The sequence below is a fragment of the Hyla sarda genome, chromosome 3 (genome assembly GCF_029499605.1).
Source record: "Hyla sarda isolate aHylSar1 chromosome 3, aHylSar1.hap1, whole genome shotgun sequence".
In the NCBI taxonomy this organism is placed as follows: domain Eukaryota; kingdom Metazoa; phylum Chordata; class Amphibia; order Anura; family Hylidae; genus Hyla; species Hyla sarda.
This window is the reverse complement of record NC_079191.1, coordinates 442979862-443000644: the sequence shown is the minus strand read 5'-3', so window position 1 is coordinate 443000644 and position 20783 is coordinate 442979862.

Below are 20783 nucleotides of genomic sequence, written 5' to 3'. Positions count from 1 at the left end.
TCGCTGGTGGATTGTAGATTTATTCAGAATGCAAAAAACAATTCCATATGGTGGAGGACGTGGAGGGGAAAAAGAGCCAAACGGACTAGTTTCGCGCCAGCCGACGTTTTCTCTGACTGGGCTACATCAGCTGGCAGGAAGGGGAGGGAATTTCAAACGCCAAAGCTGATGACGTGGGAGTATGCAAAAAAATGAAAGAAAATAAACACCTGGGCATACATTCAAAATTATAATCAAAAATGGAGAAAAAGGATTAAAAGGGCGAAAGTAAGGACAAAAAGAACAGGAGCGGACTAGAAAAAATACTAATGCGAATTTATAAAAAAACGCTGAGGAGGACTTCCGGTTCCGGCGCGGACATGTGAGGAGCAGGGAGACGGAGCTCCTCGCCTCACGCCCCATACCCGCACAGTACCGGCTTGCAATAGGCCTCGCCACATACCTGAATCCCCCCATAGCGCTCGGCTGCCACGGGGGGAGAGGACAGAGAGGTGTCGGCTCCGGCAGGACTCCAGAAATCAGCCGCTTCCGTGCCCGTGGCAGCTCTGACTCGCCGCCATCTTGGCCTCTAGGCCGCTTCACTGCCCCGCAAGGACGTCAGGCCTCGTGCTCCCACGGAAGCTATCTCCACACTGAGGCACGGCTGTGTCTCTCCACTCGCAGGATTTCCTCAGCACCGGAGTGTGAGCCACATACCTGACAGGTCAGCAGCATTGGGGAGGGAGGGGACGGATCGCTCCACACGCAGCCACTGAATAGAAGACAGTCAGCGGAATAGCGGGGGAGAGTGACAGGTGGTAGCCCTACTCTCCCTATTACCGGGACAGCTTCTGCTTTATTCACTGCACCGGGCCTCCTCACTACAGTCCCCCAAAATATTGGAGGAATATCTTTTCTGGACTTGTTACAGCTATCCAGGGGAGGGGTCGAACAGTGACTGTATCCTTCTACCTGGAGTGATCATCACCTCTATATCACTACACACCTAATATACTTGAAAGGGCATAACAAGCTTGTGCACATTATCCACTTGGGCCTGATACTGCGATTACAACCAGTCCCCATATGGACCGTTTTGTGCATAAAGGAGTACAAAGGCATATCTCCTCAGGACTTGGTACCCCCACCGCTGCTTCTTCACCTGTGGCTGCTGTTACACCTTGCTTGCCCGGTGTAGCCATGGAAGTGTCCGACAGCCAAGCTCTCTTCACACAGCCAGAGGTGAGCCCGCCTCTAGCACTCTCTCACCCCCCCTCACCCATCGCGGATCAGGGAGCGGAGGTAGCCTTACCGGCTACCATGAATCTTCAGTCCTTGGCGGCTGCTCGTTAATCACCCCTACAATCCAGGCCACGCTGGAAAATACCATGCGCGCCACACTGACCCAGATTCAGGCCGACTCAAGCGGGGCGAATAGGAGAAGCTGAGCAAAGGATTGTGGCTCTGGAAGATGAGAACAGTGGCCTGGCCACTAGATTGCGACAAACAGAAACAGACCTGTGTTAAGTCAGTGAGAAATTAGAGGATCTGGAGAACCGTTCCAGACGGAATAATCTGCGCCTAATGGTGATCAGTCAATCTTTTCCACAGTCTAACCTGCAGAACTTTTGTGAGAGTGACCTACCAAAGGCACTTGGCCTTCCGCACAAGTGTCGAGTGGAAAGAGCGCACCGATTGGGTCCATCTCCCTCCCCACGTCAAAGTTCCCACTCGGACCCTGATGTCCGCCCACGCCAGGTGATATTTAAATTGCTGGACTATAATGACAAGGTTGCACTCTTGAGAGCCTTCCGCAGACGAGCTACTCCTCTGACTTTCCATAACAAAAAGTTGTTGATTTTCGAGGACTTCTCCACTGAAGTGACAAAAAAATGCAGAGCGTATGGCAAAGTCTGCACGGAATTATACAAGGCAAAGAAACGATTCCAGCTACAATACCCGGCTACATTAAAAGTCTTTATCTCCGATGGAACTTTCAAGATTTTCCAGACACCGGCTGCAGCTGAGGCGGCTCTACAGGAGCTGTTGGTGGGTGCCGCTCGTTCGTCTCCTTCACCCCCTGGACGCCCTCCCTCACCTAGGGAACGCGAGGCACCGGTCTCCCGCCTTCACCGCCGGAGGGAAGACTCCACTAGATCATCGGGAGATACCAGGAAGAGAAGAAAGTCGGCGAGCAGACGGAGCAGGAGTCGTAGTGGGCGATCTTCCTCCTCAGACTGAGCTATGTCCTTTGTTTTTTTTTTCTTATCATTAATATTTGATGGTATCTTTTCTAATATTGGGGATTGTGCCTCTTCTCTGAAGTTGATCCTGCTGAATGTTTAGCTGAAGAACTGATTTTATGTACCTTGCAAGTTAATCGCATACCTTTTTCACCACTTCAGAATTTACACTCCTTCTATTGTGCATGGTTTAGCATACTCACATCTAGGTGTGTGGTACACATATTATATTTAAGGGGGGTTCCTCAGTTTTACGATACAATCCATCTCTGTTATTGGGCGATTTATTATTTCTAGTGTTCAGGGCGGGGTGGGGTGGGGGATCCTTGTCTCCTCATGTGTCTGAAAAAGGTGAAGTCCCCTACCCATGTGTGGGTCGCTCTAGGACCATCACGAGTGCCTATTTTCTATGGGTTTCTTCCTGTTATTTATGTTCTCTGTTCTGTTTTTTTTTGTTTTTTTGTTTGATAGTGCACTTACTGATGTCCTGTTAGTCAGTGTTCTTGTACTGTTTTCTACTCAACTGCCCCCCGACCTACGTCTCCTACTTCTAAATGTATGGCCTGGCCTTGGTCTGCTCTGGGGTGCTCCCGGGTGTGTCTCCCTTCCTTCCCTCACCCTGTCCCCCTTGCCCCTTCTTTATGCTTTTGTCTGGGTCTGAGGCCTCCCCTCTATCCCTTGTGGTGCCACTCGGAGTATATATGACGACATGTGTAGGATAATATCGTGGAATATCAAAGGATTGAGATCCCCGCAGAAACGCATGTCTATCCTCCGCTTCCTAAAACGGCTACGGCCAGATATTGTCCTTCTGCAGGAAACTCACCTCCAGGATAGTGACTTCCATAGAATGCAAAAGATGTGGGTGGGTAAAGTTGTGGGTTCTTCAGCAGTGGAAGGTAGATCAGGGGTTTTGACATTGATCCACAAGTCGTTCCCATATCGTCTTCTCTCTCATGTCCATGACTCGGAGGGACGCTTATCTCACATTCAACTGGAACACCTTGACCACACATATAACATTTATAATGTATATGCCCCTAATGGCGATAATGCCTCTTTCTTTGACTCTCTCACAGGTACTGTTAACCGTTCGACTGGGCCTTTTAATATAGTGGGAGGAGATTTCAACTCAGTAGTGGATCCACTTGTGGACAGGAGAAGCGCGGCTACCCCGCCGGTAGCCGTCCGAATGAGTGACACCGTCCTTCCCCCTTTTCTCAATCACACTGGGCTGCAAGATGCATGGCGCCATCTCCACCCGGATGGCCGTGAGTATACCCATTTTTCCCATGCACACAACTCATGGTCCCGTATTGATTACTTCCTGATTAGTACAACCCTGTGCCCCCGTTTATTAGCTGTTGACATTCAAGACATGGTCATTTCTGATCATTCCCCATTACTCCTGGAATTGCAGCCATCTAGCCCCAAAGGCTCCGACTATCTTTGGCGATTTCCCTCATATCTCGCTAAAGATGAGTCTTTCCATGACCTCCTGAAAGGTTGGTGGCTGGAATTCGAGGCCGACAACTCAGTACACACTGACAACCCTACATTATATTGGGAAACGGCAAATGTGGTCATGAGGGGTAAACTAATGGCTTACTGTTCTTCTCTTAAACGCAAAACTCAGGAGGGATGTGCTGCCGCCAGTGCCGCCCTTTCCACTACTTACGCCCGATTTGTCGATGACCCCACCCCATCAAATAAACTCCGTTGGCAGGACGCGCGTTCCTCATATGAATTATGGTTAGATAGAAGGGAACGCATTCATCGCTCCCATGTAGATGTCGAATTCTTTAAACATGGAAACAAGGCGGGCCGCCTACTGGCAAGGCTGGCTAAAGGGGCACATGCACAAACACCGGTTATAGCTTTACGGGATGCCCAGGGTCACATTCGACGGAGTCCTCAGGAAGTCACCACTGTACTGGGTTCCTTTTATTCCGACCTCTACTCATCGCCTCCATCAGTGGGGAGTGAAGGTATCAGTTTTCTAAACAGCCTGACTCTACCGTCCTTAATGGAGGAGCAGCGCCAGGACCTTAATGCAATGGTGACAGTTGAGGAGGTGGGGGAGGTCATCAAGGGTTTGGCGAACGGTAAAGCCCCTGGACCAGATGGATACTCTGGAGAGTTTTACAAGGCTCTCCAGGAAAAGGTCACCCCCACATTAGTAGCGTACTTTAACGAGGTCCTGCGTTCAGGTTGTTTGTCCCAGGTGGCTAAGCTGGCATACATCAAAGTTCTTCCCAAGCCGGGAAAAGATCCCCTGGAGCCAGGGTCATATAGACCGATCTCGCTTATAAACCAGGATATCAAGATATTATCTAAAATACTAGCAGACAGGTTGGCGCGTTATCTCCCAAATCTAATTGGAGATCACAAGGTGGGGTTTGTAAAATCTAGATCGGCAGTCACCAATATACGAAAAGTACTGGCGGCCATGGATAGTATTCGGGACCAGGCGCAGACATCCTCCCACCCTGCATTGCTCACTCTAGATGCTGAAAAAGCGTTTGATAATGTCCGGTGGGACTGGCTGCGCATGGTCCTAGACAAGTTTGGGATAACGGGCAAGTTTCGTACCTTTCTGTCGGGCTTATATGAGGGTCTCACTGCTAGGGTGTACACCCCGGGTTTCCTTTCTCAACCCATTCAGCTACTGAGGGGCACGAGACAGGGGTGTCCCTTGTCCCCGTTATTATTTGATCTGGCAATAGAACCTCTAGCACGGTCTCTAAGCACTGGAGATCTATTCAGCGGCATTAAGGTGGGCTCCGGTACACTCAAATTGTCCATGTTTGCCGATGATGTGCTTCTCTATCTTGGTGAACCACAGAGGGACGTTCCTAAGATTCTGGCCTTTCTAACTATGGTGGGACGTTTTACGGGTTACAAAATTAATGCATCTAAAAGTGTCCTGTTGCCCTTGGGGACCTCGGCCCCCAGGTGGTTGAACACGGCAGGGGAGTTAGGAGTTGCAGTCAGTACTTCCTATATAACCTATCTAGGTATTAACATTGGACGCACGCCAGATACCCTGTACTCTTTGAATTACCCCCCCTCTTCAAAAAAATTGTAACGAAATTGCGTAGATGGGAAAACTTGCCTCTTTCTCTCCTGGGAAGGTGTCATTTGATTAAAATGATTAGTTTTCCCCGGTTGTTATACCCACTACAAACACTGCCCCTCCTTCTGAAACATGATGATATTCGTCATCTTACCTCGGCTTTCACCAAATTTTTATGGCAGGGTAAGCGGCCAAGAATTGCACTGCAGAAACTCATGTTGCACAAAATGGATAGGGGGGTTAACTTCCCCAACGTTCGGGGTTATAATCTGGCGTGTCTGTACAGGACTGTAGACAGGGGGACAATGTACATAATTATAACAATCATTAAATATTACCATTGGCACATGAGAACTAGAGTGTCCATACACAACGAGCCATTCCACCACATCACAGCAGTAAGACAGATCATGTCCGAGCTCCAGTGGGTAAAGTCATTAGAGATACGGAGGAACCAAAATAATGGGAAATTATGGAGGAATGTCTCTTTGGTTTAACACGGATGATTTATAAATTTTTTTTGTGTTTTTCCTTTTCCAGCAAATGTGGACTTTCTAAGTTTAATATTACTCTGTGCATACTCTAGTTGAGTAGTCATTGTGTGTACAATGCTTGTTATTTTTGTTTTGCATTGTAAGAATTTATGTTACTTGTAATTTTGTTTGTTTTCACAATAAAAATTGCCTCCTAGATACAAGAATATAACTACTATAATACTGCTCCTATATACAAGAATATAACTACTATAATACTGTCTCCTAGATACAAGAATATAACTACTATAATACTGCCTCCTATATACAAGAATATAACTACTATAATACTGTCTCCTAGATACAAGAATATAACTACTATAAAAATCGAGGAGAAGAAAGTGAAAAGACCGCACTCACCCACTGTACTCGCTGGTGGATTGTAGATTTATTCAGAATGCAAAAAACAATTCCATATGGTGGAGGACGTGGAGGGGAAAAAGAGCCAAACGGACTAGTTTCGCGCCAGCCGACGTTTTCTCTGACTGGGCTACATCAGCTGGCAGGAAGGGGAGGGAATTTCAAACGCCAAAGCTGATGACGTGGGAGTATGCAAAAAAATGAAAGAAAATAAACACCTGGGCATACATTCAAAATTATAATCAAAAATGGAGAAAAAGGATTAAAAGGGCGAAAGTAAGGACAAAAAGAACAGGAGCGGACTAGAAAAAATACTAATGCGAATTTATAAAAAAACGCTGAGGAGGACTTCCGGTTCCGGCGCGGACATGTGAGGAGCAGGGAGACGGAGCTCCTCGCCTCACGCCCCATACCCGCACAGTACCGGCTTGCAATAGGCCTCGCCACATACCTGAATCCCCCCATAGCGCTCGGCTGCCACGGGGGGAGAGGACAGAGAGGTGTCGGCTCCGGCAGGACTCCAGAAATCAGCCGCTTCCGTGCCCGTGGCAGCTCTGACTCGCCGCCATCTTGGCCTCTAGGCCGCTTCACTGCCCCGCAAGGACGTCAGGCCTCGTGCTCCCACGGAAGCTATCTCCACACTGAGGCACGGCTGTGTCTCTCCACTCGCAGGATTTCCTCAGCACCGGAGTGTGAGCCACATACCTGACAGGTCAGCAGCATTGGGGAGGGAGGGGACGGATCGCTCCACACGCAGCCACTGAATAGAAGACAGTCAGCGGAATAGCGGGGGAGAGTGACAGGTGGTAGCCCTACTCTCCCTATTACCGGGACAGCTTCTGCTTTATTCACTGCACCGGGCCTCCTCACTACAGTCCCCCAAAATATTGGAGGAATATCTTTTCTGGACTTGTTACAGCTATCCAGGGGAGGGGTCGAACAGTGACTGTATCCTTCTACCTGGAGTGATCATCACCTCTATATCACTACACACCTAATATACTTGAAAGGGCATAACAAGCTTGTGCACATTATCCACTTGGGCCTGATACTGCGATTACAACCAGTCCCCATATGGACCGTTTTGTGCATAAAGGAGTACAAAGGCATATCTCCTCAGGACTTGGTACCCCCACCGCTGCTTCTTCACCTGTGGCTGCTGTTACACCTTGCTTGCCCGGTGTAGCCATGGAAGTGTCCGACAGCCAAGCTCTCTTCACACAGCCAGAGGTGAGCCCGCCTCTAGCACTCTCTCACCCCCCCTCACCCATCGCGGATCAGGGAGCGGAGGTAGCCTTACCGGCTACCATGAATCTTCAGTCCTTGGCGGCTGCTCGTTAATCACCCCTACAATCCAGGCCACGCTGGAAAATACCATGCGCGCCACACTGACCCAGATTCAGGCCGACTCAAGCGGGGCGAATAGGAGAAGCTGAGCAAAGGATTGTGGCTCTGGAAGATGAGAACAGTGGCCTGGCCACTAGATTGCGACAAACAGAAACAGACCTGTGTTAAGTCAGTGAGAAATTAGAGGATCTGGAGAACCGTTCCAGACGGAATAATCTGCGCCTAATGGTGATCAGTCAATCTTTTCCACAGTCTAACCTGCAGAACTTTTGTGAGAGTGACCTACCAAAGGCACTTGGCCTTCCGCACAAGTGTCGAGTGGAAAGAGCGCACCGATTGGGTCCATCTCCCTCCCCACGTCAAAGTTCCCACTCGGACCCTGATGTCCGCCCACGCCAGGTGATATTTAAATTGCTGGACTATAATGACAAGGTTGCACTCTTGAGAGCCTTCCGCAGACGAGCTACTCCTCTGACTTTCCATAACAAAAAGTTGTTGATTTTCGAGGACTTCTCCACTGAAGTGACAAAAAAATGCAGAGCGTATGGCAAAGTCTGCACGGAATTATACAAGGCAAAGAAACGATTCCAGCTACAATACCCGGCTACATTAAAAGTCTTTATCTCCGATGGAACTTTCAAGATTTTCCAGACACCGGCTGCAGCTGAGGCGGCTCTACAGGAGCTGTTGGTGGGTGCCGCTCGTTCGTCTCCTTCACCCCCTGGACGCCCTCCCTCACCTAGGGAACGCGAGGCACCGGTCTCCCGCCTTCACCGCCGGAGGGAAGACTCCACTAGATCATCGGGAGATACCAGGAAGAGAAGAAAGTCGGCGAGCAGACGGAGCAGGAGTCGTAGTGGGCGATCTTCCTCCTCAGACTGAGCTATGTCCTTTGTTTTTTTTTTCTTATCATTAATATTTGATGGTATCTTTTCTAATATTGGGGATTGTGCCTCTTCTCTGAAGTTGATCCTGCTGAATGTTTAGCTGAAGAACTGATTTTATGTACCTTGCAAGTTAATCGCATACCTTTTTCACCACTTCAGAATTTACACTCCTTCTATTGTGCATGGTTTAGCATACTCACATCTAGGTGTGTGGTACACATATTATATTTAAGGGGGGTTCCTCAGTTTTACGATACAATCCATCTCTGTTATTGGGCGATTTATTATTTCTAGTGTTCAGGGCGGGGTGGGGTGGGGGATCCTTGTCTCCTCATGTGTCTGAAAAAGGTGAAGTCCCCTACCCATGTGTGGGTCGCTCTAGGACCATCACGAGTGCCTATTTTCTATGGGTTTCTTCCTGTTATTTATGTTCTCTGTTCTGTTTTTTTTTGTTTTTTTGTTTGATAGTGCACTTACTGATGTCCTGTTAGTCAGTGTTCTTGTACTGTTTTCTACTCAACTGCCCCCCGACCTACGTCTCCTACTTCTAAATGTATGGCCTGGCCTTGGTCTGCTCTGGGGTGCTCCCGGGTGTGTCTCCCTTCCTTCCCTCACCCTGTCCCCCTTGCCCCTTCTTTATGCTTTTGTCTGGGTCTGAGGCCTCCCCTCTATCCCTTGTGGTGCCACTCGGAGTATATATGACGACATGTGTAGGATAATATCGTGGAATATCAAAGGATTGAGATCCCCGCAGAAACGCATGTCTATCCTCCGCTTCCTAAAACGGCTACGGCCAGATATTGTCCTTCTGCAGGAAACTCACCTCCAGGATAGTGACTTCCATAGAATGCAAAAGATGTGGGTGGGTAAAGTTGTGGGTTCTTCAGCAGTGGAAGGTAGATCAGGGGTTTTGACATTGATCCACAAGTCGTTCCCATATCGTCTTCTCTCTCATGTCCATGACTCGGAGGGACGCTTATCTCACATTCAACTGGAACACCTTGACCACACATATAACATTTATAATGTATATGCCCCTAATGGCGATAATGCCTCTTTCTTTGACTCTCTCACAGGTACTGTTAACCGTTCGACTGGGCCTTTTAATATAGTGGGAGGAGATTTCCACTCAGTAGTGGATCCACTTGTGGACAGGAGAAGCGCGGCTACCCCGCCGGTAGCCGTCCGAATGAGTGACACCGTCCTTCCCCCTTTTCTCAATCACACTGGGCTGCAAGATGCATGGCGCCATCTCCACCCGGATGGCCGTGAGTATACCCATTTTTCCCATGCACACAACTCATGGTCCCGTATTGATTACTTCCTGATTAGTACAACCCTGTGCCCCCGTTTATTAGCTGTTGACATTCAAGACATGGTCATTTCTGATCATTCCCCATTACTCCTGGAATTGCAGCCATCTAGCCCCAAAGGCTCCGACTATCTTTGGCGATTTCCCTCATATCTCGCTAAAGATGAGTCTTTCCATGACCTCCTGAAAGGTTGGTGGCTGGAATTCGAGGCCGACAACTCAGTACACACTGACAACCCTACATTATATTGGGAAACGGCAAATGTGGTCATGAGGGGTAAACTAATGGCTTACTGTTCTTCTCTTAAACGCAAAACTCAGGAGGGATGTGCTGCCGCCAGTGCCGCCCTTTCCACTACTTACGCCCGATTTGTCGATGACCCCACCCCATCAAATAAACTCCGTTGGCAGGACGCGCGTTCCTCATATGAATTATGGTTAGATAGAAGGGAACGCATTCATCGTTCCCATGTAGATGTCGAATTCTTTAAACATGGAAACAAGGCGGGCCGCCTACTGGCAAGGCTGGCTAAAGGGGCACATGCACAAACACCGGTTATAGCTTTACGGGATGCCCAGGGTCACATTCGACGGAGTCCTCAGGAAGTCACCACTGTACTGGGTTCCTTTTATTCCGACCTCTACTCATCGCCTCCATCAGTGGGGAGTGAAGGTATCAGTTTTCTAAACAGCCTGACTCTACCGTCCTTAATGGAGGAGCAGCGCCAGGACCTTAATGCAATGGTGACAGTTGAGGAGGTGGGGGAGGTCATCAAGGGTTTGGCGAACGGTAAAGCCCCTGGACCAGATGGATACTCTGGAGAGTTTTACAAGGCTCTCCAGGAAAAGGTCACCCCCACATTAGTAGCGTACTTTAACGAGGTCCTGCGTTCAGGTTGTTTGTCCCAGGTGGCTAAGCTGGCATACATCAAAGTTCTTCCCAAGCCGGGAAAAGATCCCCTGGAGCCAGGGTCATATAGACCGATCTCGCTTATAAACCAGGATATCAAGATATTATCTAAAATACTAGCAGACAGGTTGGCGCGTTATCTCCCAAATGTAATTGGAGATCACCAGGTGGGGTTTGTCAAATCTAGATCGGCAGTCACCAATATACGAAAAGTACTGGCAGCCATGGATAGTATTCGGGACCAGGCGCAGACATCCTCCCACCCTGCATTGCTCACTCTAGATGCTGAAAAAGCATTTGATAATGTCCGGTGGGACTGGCTGCGCATGGTCCTAGACAAGTTTGGGATAACGGGCAACTTTCGTACCTTTCTGTCGGGCTTATATGAGGGTCTCACTGCTAGGGTGTACACCCCGGGTTTCCTTTCTCAACCCATTCAGCTACTGAGGGGCACGAGACAGGGGTGTCCCTTGTCCCCGTTATTATTTGATCTGGCAATAGAACCTCTAGAACGGTCTCTAAGCACTGGAGATCTAATCAGCGGCATTAAGGTGGGCTCCGGTACACTTAAATTGTCCATGTTTGCCGATGATGTGCTTCTCTATCTTGGTGAACCACAGAGGGACGTTCCTAAGATTCTGGCCTTTCTAACTATTGTGGGACGTTTTACGGGTTACAAAATTAATGCATCTAAAAGTGTCCTGTTGCCCTTGGGGACCTCGGCCCCCAGGTGGTTGAACACGGCAGGGGAGTTAGGAGTTGCAGTCAGTACTTCCTATATAACCTATCTAGGTATTAACATTGGATGCACGCCAGATACCCTGTACTCTTTGAATTACCCCCCCCCCCTCTTCAAAAAAATTGTAACGGAATTGCGTAGATGGGAAAACTTGCCTCTTTCTCTCCTGGGAAGGTGTCATTTGATTAAAATGATTAGTTTTCCCCGGTTGTTATACCCACTACAAACACTGCCCCTCCTTCTGAAACATGATGATATTCGTCATCTTACCTCGGCTTTCACCAAATTTTTATGGCAGGGTAAGCGGCCAAGAATTGCACTGCAGAAACTCATGTTGCACAAAATGGATGGGGGGGTTAACTTCCCCAACGTTCGGGGTTATAATCTGGCGTGTCTCTTCCGCCATGTCATAGACTGGCTTCAGGGTTCAAACTTTTTCTCTAATGTACTGGGGGAGGGGGCACTGGCGGCACCATGGACTCTTTCTGCACTGCTACACACATCCTATACCAAATTGCCACCTTCAATTAAAAACTCGATATTGCTCAGGGATACTATAGTCTCCTGGAAGGAGATCCGGAAGCTATTTCGTCTTCCGTTTCTCTATTCGAAGAGGATGCCCTTTAAAGGCCATCCTGAGTTTCCGCAGTGGGACTCTTCTCCGTGCTTTCGCCTCTGGGAGGACAGGGGTGTGAAGACGGCGGGAAGCCTTATGAACGGAGATTCTAGAAGATGGCTCTCTCCAGCTGCTATTATACACACATTCCGACTTCCTCCTTCTCACCTCTTCTATGCCAACCAGATTTTCTCCTTTTGCTCATCAAGGTTGAGGGATCTTACCATTGAGTCTTTGACACACACTAGATAATGTCGTTGGCTCTGAGCCACGGAAAACATCCATCTCAGCTCTATACTTAGCTTTTCGTGCCCGCTTCTATAAGCGGGATTCCAAGAAAATCTTTACTACTTGGGAAAGGTGGACAGGGGACGAGGGCATACACAACACGATTCTGGCGGGATGGGACTCAATAAGGAAACACGTTATTAATGAGAGGTGGAGGGAGACATATTTTAAATTGTCCCATGCAGCGTTATACGGTTTTAATATTCGCCCTACACCCTCCTTCCCTGACAGGATAACTAGTTGCCCTAAGTGTACCACCCCTCTCACGAATCTATATCATGGGGTGTGGTAATGTGCTCAGTCGGCGGCTTACTGGCGCTTGGTATGCTCATATGTCCGAGATCATTGGAATCTTTCACTACCTTTCACGCCCCAGACCCTACTTTTTCACCAATCTCGCCCACCGGAGGGGGAGGGGGGAGAAGGCCCAAAGCTACCAGGTATTGTTCACATTGTACTTCTGGTGGCTCTTAGATGTTTATTCCTCAAGTGGTTGGAGCCATTGACCCCGGACATGTCCTTATTAGTGACTCAATTGAAGGTCTTTATGAACATAGATAGGTTGGATGCTGAACGCCATCTCAATACAGGCACCAAAAGATTTTTTTTAAGAAATGGAAATCGTTCATAGTGTCCCATTTCGACCCCCCGGGGATAGCTGATATAGTGCGCCCTTTTAGACATACCGTTTGGTATAATGTAGAATCCTTGAGGGGTTCCTTAGGAGCCTTGCAACTACCTGATAGCTGAGTATTGGTCCCGAAAGGGAGGGAATGCTACCTCTGGGGGTCGATGTCTCACGTACTGCTTACCATATGTTCTTAGAGACAAAGGATATCTTTATTAGTTCTTTTATATGGTACGGTTTTTCTTTTTAAAGTACGGGACATGTAGTGGGCGTCTTGTAGTTGGTGCCCCGTTGCTCTGAGGGAATACCTCCTACTGCTACTAATTTTATATCTGCTGTGACCTGTCTCCCTTTTAGGTGGGGGGAGGGGGCGGGATAGGAAGGGTGAATATTTGTTATTACCAGCGTGACTTTTATGTGGAAACTGTACTTTTTTCTGCTCATGCATCACTGCACTTTCTCTTTGAATTGTTTTATTTGTTGAAAATAATTGTTTCAATTTCAATAAAAAATATATAAAAAAAAAAAAAAACGCTGAGGTCTTGCCGGTCATTCAGTCCCATTCCTTCTAATGCCTTACTGCGCATGATCCAGCGCTCTTCGCAACGGAGTAAAGTCCTGTGTCGGTCTATTCCAGGGAAGTTCGTTTTAACCCTTACGATGCCAAAAAATCGCATGGTGTCTGCTTCTCCTTTGTGGACTGATCTCATATGCTCAATTAACCTGGCACAGCCGCGCCCCGTGTGAATGGATCTGAGGTGTTCACGAAATCGTATCCTTAAGGGTCTAATGGTAGATCCTATATAGAAACACATACACGGGCAGACGATGGCATAAACTACATAGTCCGTACGGCAGCACATAAAATCCCTTATTCTGACATCTGTGCATCCTAAGGTGAAGAATTTTCCTGGCAGGAGATTTTTGCAATGAGGGCAGTTGCCACATTTGTGGTTGCCCAAGGGAACGGTGGAGGATAACCAGTCCTTCTCTTTCCGAGCTGGAGGTAAAGCGCTGCGTACTAATAAATTGTTAATACTTTTACTTTTTCGGAAGGACACGAGAGGTTTTTTAACTGCTGCATCCTTGAAGACTGGATCATTTTCGATAAGAAACCAGTTATTTTTTATTACTTGCTTGATAGTTTCAGCTAACACGTTATACTTAAAAGAAAAAACAAAACGTGGGCGATCAGGGGTGGTTGCAGATTTTTTCTTTTTTTTTTATGTCATCCAATAGGAGCGGCGTGCGCAGCGACGTGATGGCGGCAATGAAGAGAGATGATCCTGGCCAGCAGAGACGGTCCAGAGCGGCGGGGACACCCCGGGGATGCGGCGACAGCGATGGAGGGCGACATCCAGGGCAGCGGTGACAGTCCGGAGCGGCGGGGACAGGTGAGTATAACTTCCTATACTTTACATTGCACGGATCCCTTAACATACAATGGTTTCAACTAACGATGGTTCATTTGGAACGGATTACCATCGTATGTTGAGGGACCACTGTAACTACTAGTAGGGCTCGTTCACATGACCGGATTTTGTTTTAAATAGACTCTCTTTCTGATTTTCAGCAGCAGAAACTCAGCCGCAGACTCCGTTGACTTCAATGGGGACTGCGGCGGATTTTCCGCAGTGGAGAGCCCACCCCTTTCAAACTCGCAGCGGTAAACCCGCCCTCGAGTTTTAAACGAAATCCGCTTGTGTGAACGAGCCCTAAAACTGCTCTCTGTAATGGGCCTATTAGAGTATCCATCTTTTCATGTGGGACATGCGGTTATTTCGAGGCCTTCTCTACCTTCTATAGGACGGGTTGTGTGTATGTTCTTTTATTTGTTGTTTTTTACATGTTCTTTTATTTGTTTTTTTTCCACTTGACTACAACGTTGGTTATGAATAATGTTGTTCAGATGACTTCATGTTCTTCTTATTGTTCCCGACCTCCTCTTTTCAAGGTTACCCTCTGGCCGGCCACTCTTAAGCTTCGCATTCCTTCTTCCTCCAACGATCTTCTGGGAATATCCTTCCAGATTGTAGGGAGAGGATGTCAGGCTCACAATCTGCTTATCCTGCATTGTTCCTCAACTGTTACTTCAAAATATTTACATGTCGCTCGCCGAACATCATCTGCCATATCTGAGGATTTTTGTCTTTCTTCGAAGAAAGTTGTCATGGTTCAGTTTGGCTCATTATTTTTATATATATATATATATATATATATATATATATATATATATATATATCTCAACTGGCTACAGAAAGTTAAACAGATTTGTAAATTACTTCTATGAAAAAATCTTAATCCTTTCAATAATTATCAGCTGCTGAAGTTGAGTTGTTGTTTTCTGACTGGCAACAGTGCTCTCTGCTGACATCTCTGTTTGTCTCGGGAATTGCACAGAGTAGAAGAGGTTTGCTATGGGGATTTGCTTCTACTCTGGACAGTTCCCGAGACACGTGTCATCAGAGAGCACTTAGACAGAAAAGAACAACTCAACTTCAGCAGCTCATAAGTACTGAAAGGATTAAGATTTTTTAATAGAAGTCATTTACAAATCTGTTGAACTTTCTGGAGCCAGTTAATATATATGAAAAAATATTTTTTTCCTGGATAACCCCTTTAACCCCTTTCTACTTTATGATGGATATATCCATAATACAGTGTTAGTGGGCATGGAAGCTAATCCCATAGGATCATTGGCAGGAGCCATACACAGCAGTTCTTCCGCCACATCTGTCATGAGCAGAGCTTCATTTTTGGAATTTAACTATGGTGTCCCGGTACTGTATTGCATACCGTTACTACGTTCAGGTAGGGTCCCCCAGGTGAGACCCTAGTCACCTCTCTTCTACTCTAATTTTATAATGTTTATATGTACATATTTAATAATGTATATTTAATATAATGCATATGTTACGCCGAGCGCTCCGGGTCCCCGCCCCTCCCCGGAGCGCTCGCAACATCCTCGCTACTGCAGCGCCCCGGTCAGATCTACTGACCGGGTGCGCTGCGATACCGCCCCCAGCCGGGATGCGATTCGCGATGCGGGTGGCGCCCGCTCGCGATGCGCACCCCGGCTCCCGTACCTGACTCGCTCTCCGTCGGTCCTGTCCCGGCGCGCGCGGCCCCGCTCCCTAGGGCGCGCGCGCGCCGGGTCTCTGCGATTTAAAGGGCCACTGCGCCGCTGATTGGCGCAGTGGGTCTAATCAGTCATTCACCTGTGCACTTCCCTATTTAACCTCACTTCCCCTTCCCTTCCTTGCCGGATCTTGTTGCCATTGTGCCAGTGAAAGCGTTCCCTTGTGTGTTCCTAGCCTGTGTTCCAGACCTCCTGCCGTTGCCCTGACTACGATCCTTGCTGCCTGCCCCGACCTTCTGCTACGTCCGACCTTGCTCTTGTCTACCCCCTTGTACCGCGCCTATCTTCAGCAGTCAGAGAGGTTGAGCCGTTGCTAGTGGATACGACCTGGTTACTACCGCCGCTGCAAGACCATCCCGCTTTGCGGCGGGCTCTGGTGAAAACCAGTAGTAACTTAGAACCGGTCCACTAGCACGGTCCACGCCAATCCCTGTCTGGCACAGAGGATCCACCTCCTGCCAGCCGAATCGTGACAGTAGATCCGGCCATGGATCCCGCTGAAGTTCCACTGCCAGTTGTCGCCGACCTCACCACGGTGGTCGCCCAGCAGTCGCAACAGATAGCGCAACAAGGCCACCAGCTGTCTCAACTGACCGTGATGCTACAGCAGTTACTACCACAGCTTCAGCAATCATCTCCTCCGCCAGCTCCTGCACCTCCTCCGCAGCGAGTGGCCGCTTCCGGCCTACGACTTTCTTTGCCGGATAAATTTGATGGGGACTCTAAGTTTTGCCGTGGCTTTCTTTCACAATGTTCCCTGCACTTGGAGATGATGTCGGACCAGTTTCCTACTGAAAGGTCTAAGGTGGCTTTCGTAGTCAGCCTTCTTTCTGGGAAGGCTCTGTCATGGGCCACACCGCTCTGGGACCGCAATGACCCCGTCACTGCCTCTGTACACTCCTTCTTCTCGGAAATTCGAACTGTCTTTGAGGAACCTGCCCGAGCCTCTTCTGCTGAGACTGCCCTGCTGAACCTGGTCCAGGGTAATTCTTCCGTTGGCGAGTACGCCATCCAATTCCGTACTCTTGCTTCCGAATTATCCTGGAATAATGAGGCCCTCTGCGCGACCTTTAAAAAAGGCCTATCCAGCAACATTAAAGATGTTCTGGCCGCACGAGAAATTCCTGCTAACCTACATGAACTCATTCATCTTGCCACTCGCATTGACATGCGTTTTTCCGAAAGGCGTCAGGAGCTCCGCCAGGATATGGACTTTGTTCGCACGAGGCGTTTTTTCTCCCCGGCTCCTCTCTCCTCTGGTCCTCTGCAATCCGTTCCTGTGCCTCCCGCCGTGGAGGCTATGCAAGTTGACCGGTCTCGCTTGACACCTCAAGAGAGGACACGACGCCGCATGGAGAATCTTTGCCTGTACTGTGCCGGTACCGAACACTTCCTGAAGGATTGTCCTATCCGTCCTCCCCGCCTGGAAAGACGTACGCTGACTCCGCACAAAGGTGACACAGTTCTTGATGTCAACTCTGCTTCTCCACGCCTTACTGTGCCTGTGCGGATATCTGCCTCTACCTTCTCCTTCTCTACTAAGGCCTTCTTGGATTCCGGATCTGCAGGAAATTTTATTTTGGCCTCTCTCATCAACAGGTTCAACATCCCTGTGACCAGTCTCGCCAGACCCCTCTACATCAATTGTGTTAACAATGAAAGATTGGACTGTGCCGTGCGTTACCGCACGGAACCCCTCCTAATGTGCATCGGACCTCATCACGAAAAGATTGAGTTTTTGGTCCTCTCCAATTGCACTTCCGAAATTCTCCTTGGACTACCGTGGCTTCAACGCCATTCCCCAACCCTTGATTGGTCCACAGGAGAGATCAAGAGCTGGGGTACTTCTTGTTTCAAGGACTGTCTTAAACCGGTTCCCAGTAGTCCCTGCCGTGACCCTGTGGTTCCTCCTGTAACCGGTCTCCCTAAGGCTTATATGGACTATGCTGACGTATTTTGCAAAAAGCAAGCTGAGACTTTACCCCCTCACAGGCCTTTTGACTGTCCTATTGACCTCCTCCCGGGCACTACTCCACCCCGGGGCAGAATTTATCCTCTGTCCGCCCCAGAGACTCTTGCTATGTCTGAATACATCCAGGAAAATTTAAAAAGGGGGTTTATCCGCAAATCCTCCTCTCCTGCTGGAGCTGGATTTTTATTTGTGTCCAAAAAAGATGGCTCCCTACGTCCTTGCATTGATTACCGCGGACTTAATAAAATTACGGTAAAGAACCGCTACCCCCTACCTCTTATCTCTGAACTCTTTGATCGCCTTCAAGGTGCCCACATCTTTACCAAACTGGACTTAAGAGGTGCATATAATCTCATCCGCATCAGGGAGGGGGACGAATGGAAAACTGCATTTAACACCAGAGATGGACACTTTGAGTATCTGGTCATGCCCTTTGGCCTGTGCAATGCCCCTGCCGCCTTCCAAGACTTTGTTAATGAAATTTTTCGTGATCTCTTATATTCCTGTGTTGTTGTGTATCTGGACGATATTCTGATTTTTTCTGCCAACCTAGAAGAACACCGCCAGCATGTCCGCATGGTTCTTCAGAGACTTCGAGACAATCAACTTTATGCCAAAATGGAGAAATGTCTGTTTGAATGTCAATCTCTTCCTTTCCTAGGATACTTGGTCTCTGGCCAGGGACTACAAATGGACCCAGATAAACTCTCTGCCGTCTTAGATTGGCCACGCCCCTCCGGACTCCGTGCTATCCAACGTTTTTTGGGGTTCGCCAATTATTACAGACAATTTATTCCACATTTTTCCACTATTGTGGCTCCTATCGTGGCTTTAACCAAGAAGAATGCCTATCCTAAGTCCTGGTCTCCTCAAGCGGAAGACGCATTTAAACGGCTCAAGTCTGCCTTTTCTTCTGCTCCCGTGCTCTCCAGACCTGACCCATCTAAACCCTTCCTATTGGAGGTTGATGCCTCCTCAGTGGGAGCTGGAGCGGTCCTTCTACAAAAAAATTCTTCCGGGCATGCTGTTACTTGTGGTTTTTTTTCTAGGACCTTCTCTCCGGCGGAGAGGAACTACTCCATCGGGGATCGAGAACTACTGGCCATTAAATTGGCGCTTGAGGAATGGAGGCATCTGCTGGAGGGATCAAAATTTCCAGTTATCATTTTCACCGATCACAAGAATCTCTCCTATCTCCAGTCTGCCCAACGGCTGAATCCTCGCCAGGCCAGGTGGTCGTTGTTCTTTGCCCGTTTTAACTTTGAAATTCATTTTCGCCCTGCCGACAAGAACATTAGGGCCGATGCTCTCTCTCGTTCCTCGGATGCCTCGGAAGTAGAGGTCTCTCCGCAACACATCATTCCTCCTGACTGTCTGATCTCCTCTTCTCCAGCCTCCATCAGGCAAACTCCTCCAGGGAAGACCTTTGTTTCTCCACGCCAGCGTCTCGGGATTCTCAAATGGGGTCACTCCTCCCACCTCGCAGGCCATGCGGGCATCAAAAAGTCCTTGCAACTCATCTCTCGTTTCTATTGGTGGCCGACTCTGGAAACAGATGTTGTGGATTTTGTGCGGGCCTGTACTGTCTGTGCCCGGGATAAGACTCCTCGCCAGAAGCCTGCTGGTCTCCTTCACCCTCTGCCTGTCCCCGAACAGCCTTGGTCTCTGATTGGTATGGACTTTATTACAGACCTACCCCCATCCCGTGGCAACACTGTTGTTTGGGTGGTCGTTGATCGATTTTCCAAGATGGCACATTTTATTCCTCTTCCTGGTCTTCCTTCAGCGCCTCAGTTGGCAAAACAATTTTTTGTACACATTTTTCGTTTTCACGGTTTGCCCACGCAGATTGTCTCGGATAGAGGTGTCCAATTCGTGTCTAAATTCTGGAGGGCTCTCTGTAAACAACTCAAGATTAAATTAAACTTCTCTTCTGCTTATCATCCTCAATCCAATGGGCAAGTAGAAAGAATTAACCAGGTCCTGGGTGACTATTTACGGCATTTTGTTTCCTCCCGCCAGGATGACTGGGCAGATCTTCTCCCTTGGGCCGAATTCTCGTACAACTTTAGAGTCTCTGAATCTTCTGCTAAATCCCCATTTTTCGTGGTGTACGGCCGTCACCCTCTTCCCCCCCTCCCTATTCCCTTGTCCTCTGGTTTGCCCGCTGTAGATGAAGTGACTCGTGATCTTTCCACCATATGGAAAGAGACCCAAAATTCTCTTTTACAGGCTTCATCTCGCATGAAAAAGTTTGCCGATAAGAAAAGAAGAGCTCCCCCCATTTTTGCTCCCGGAGACAAGGTATGGCTCTCCGCTAAATATGTCCGCTTTCGTGTCCCCAGTTACAAACTGGGACCACGCTATCTTGGTCCTTTCAAAGTCTTGTGCCAAATTAATCCTGTCTCTTACAAACTTCTTCTTCCTCCTTCTCTTCGTATTCCTAATGCCTTTCATGTCTCTCTTCTTAAACCACTCATCATCAACCGTTTCTCTCCCAAGCTTGTTTCTCCCACTCCTGTTTCCGGTTCTTCTGACGTCTTCTCAGTGAAGGAGATACTGGCCTCCAAGACGGTCAGAGGAAAAAGGTTCTATTTGGGTTGATTGGGAGTGCTGTGGACCTGAAGAGAGATCCTGGGAACCTGAGGACAACATCCTAGACAAAAGTCTGCTCCTCAGGTTCCCAGGCTCCAAGAAGAGGGGGAGACCCAAGGGGGGGGGTACTGTTACGCCGAGCGCTCCGGGTCCCCGCTC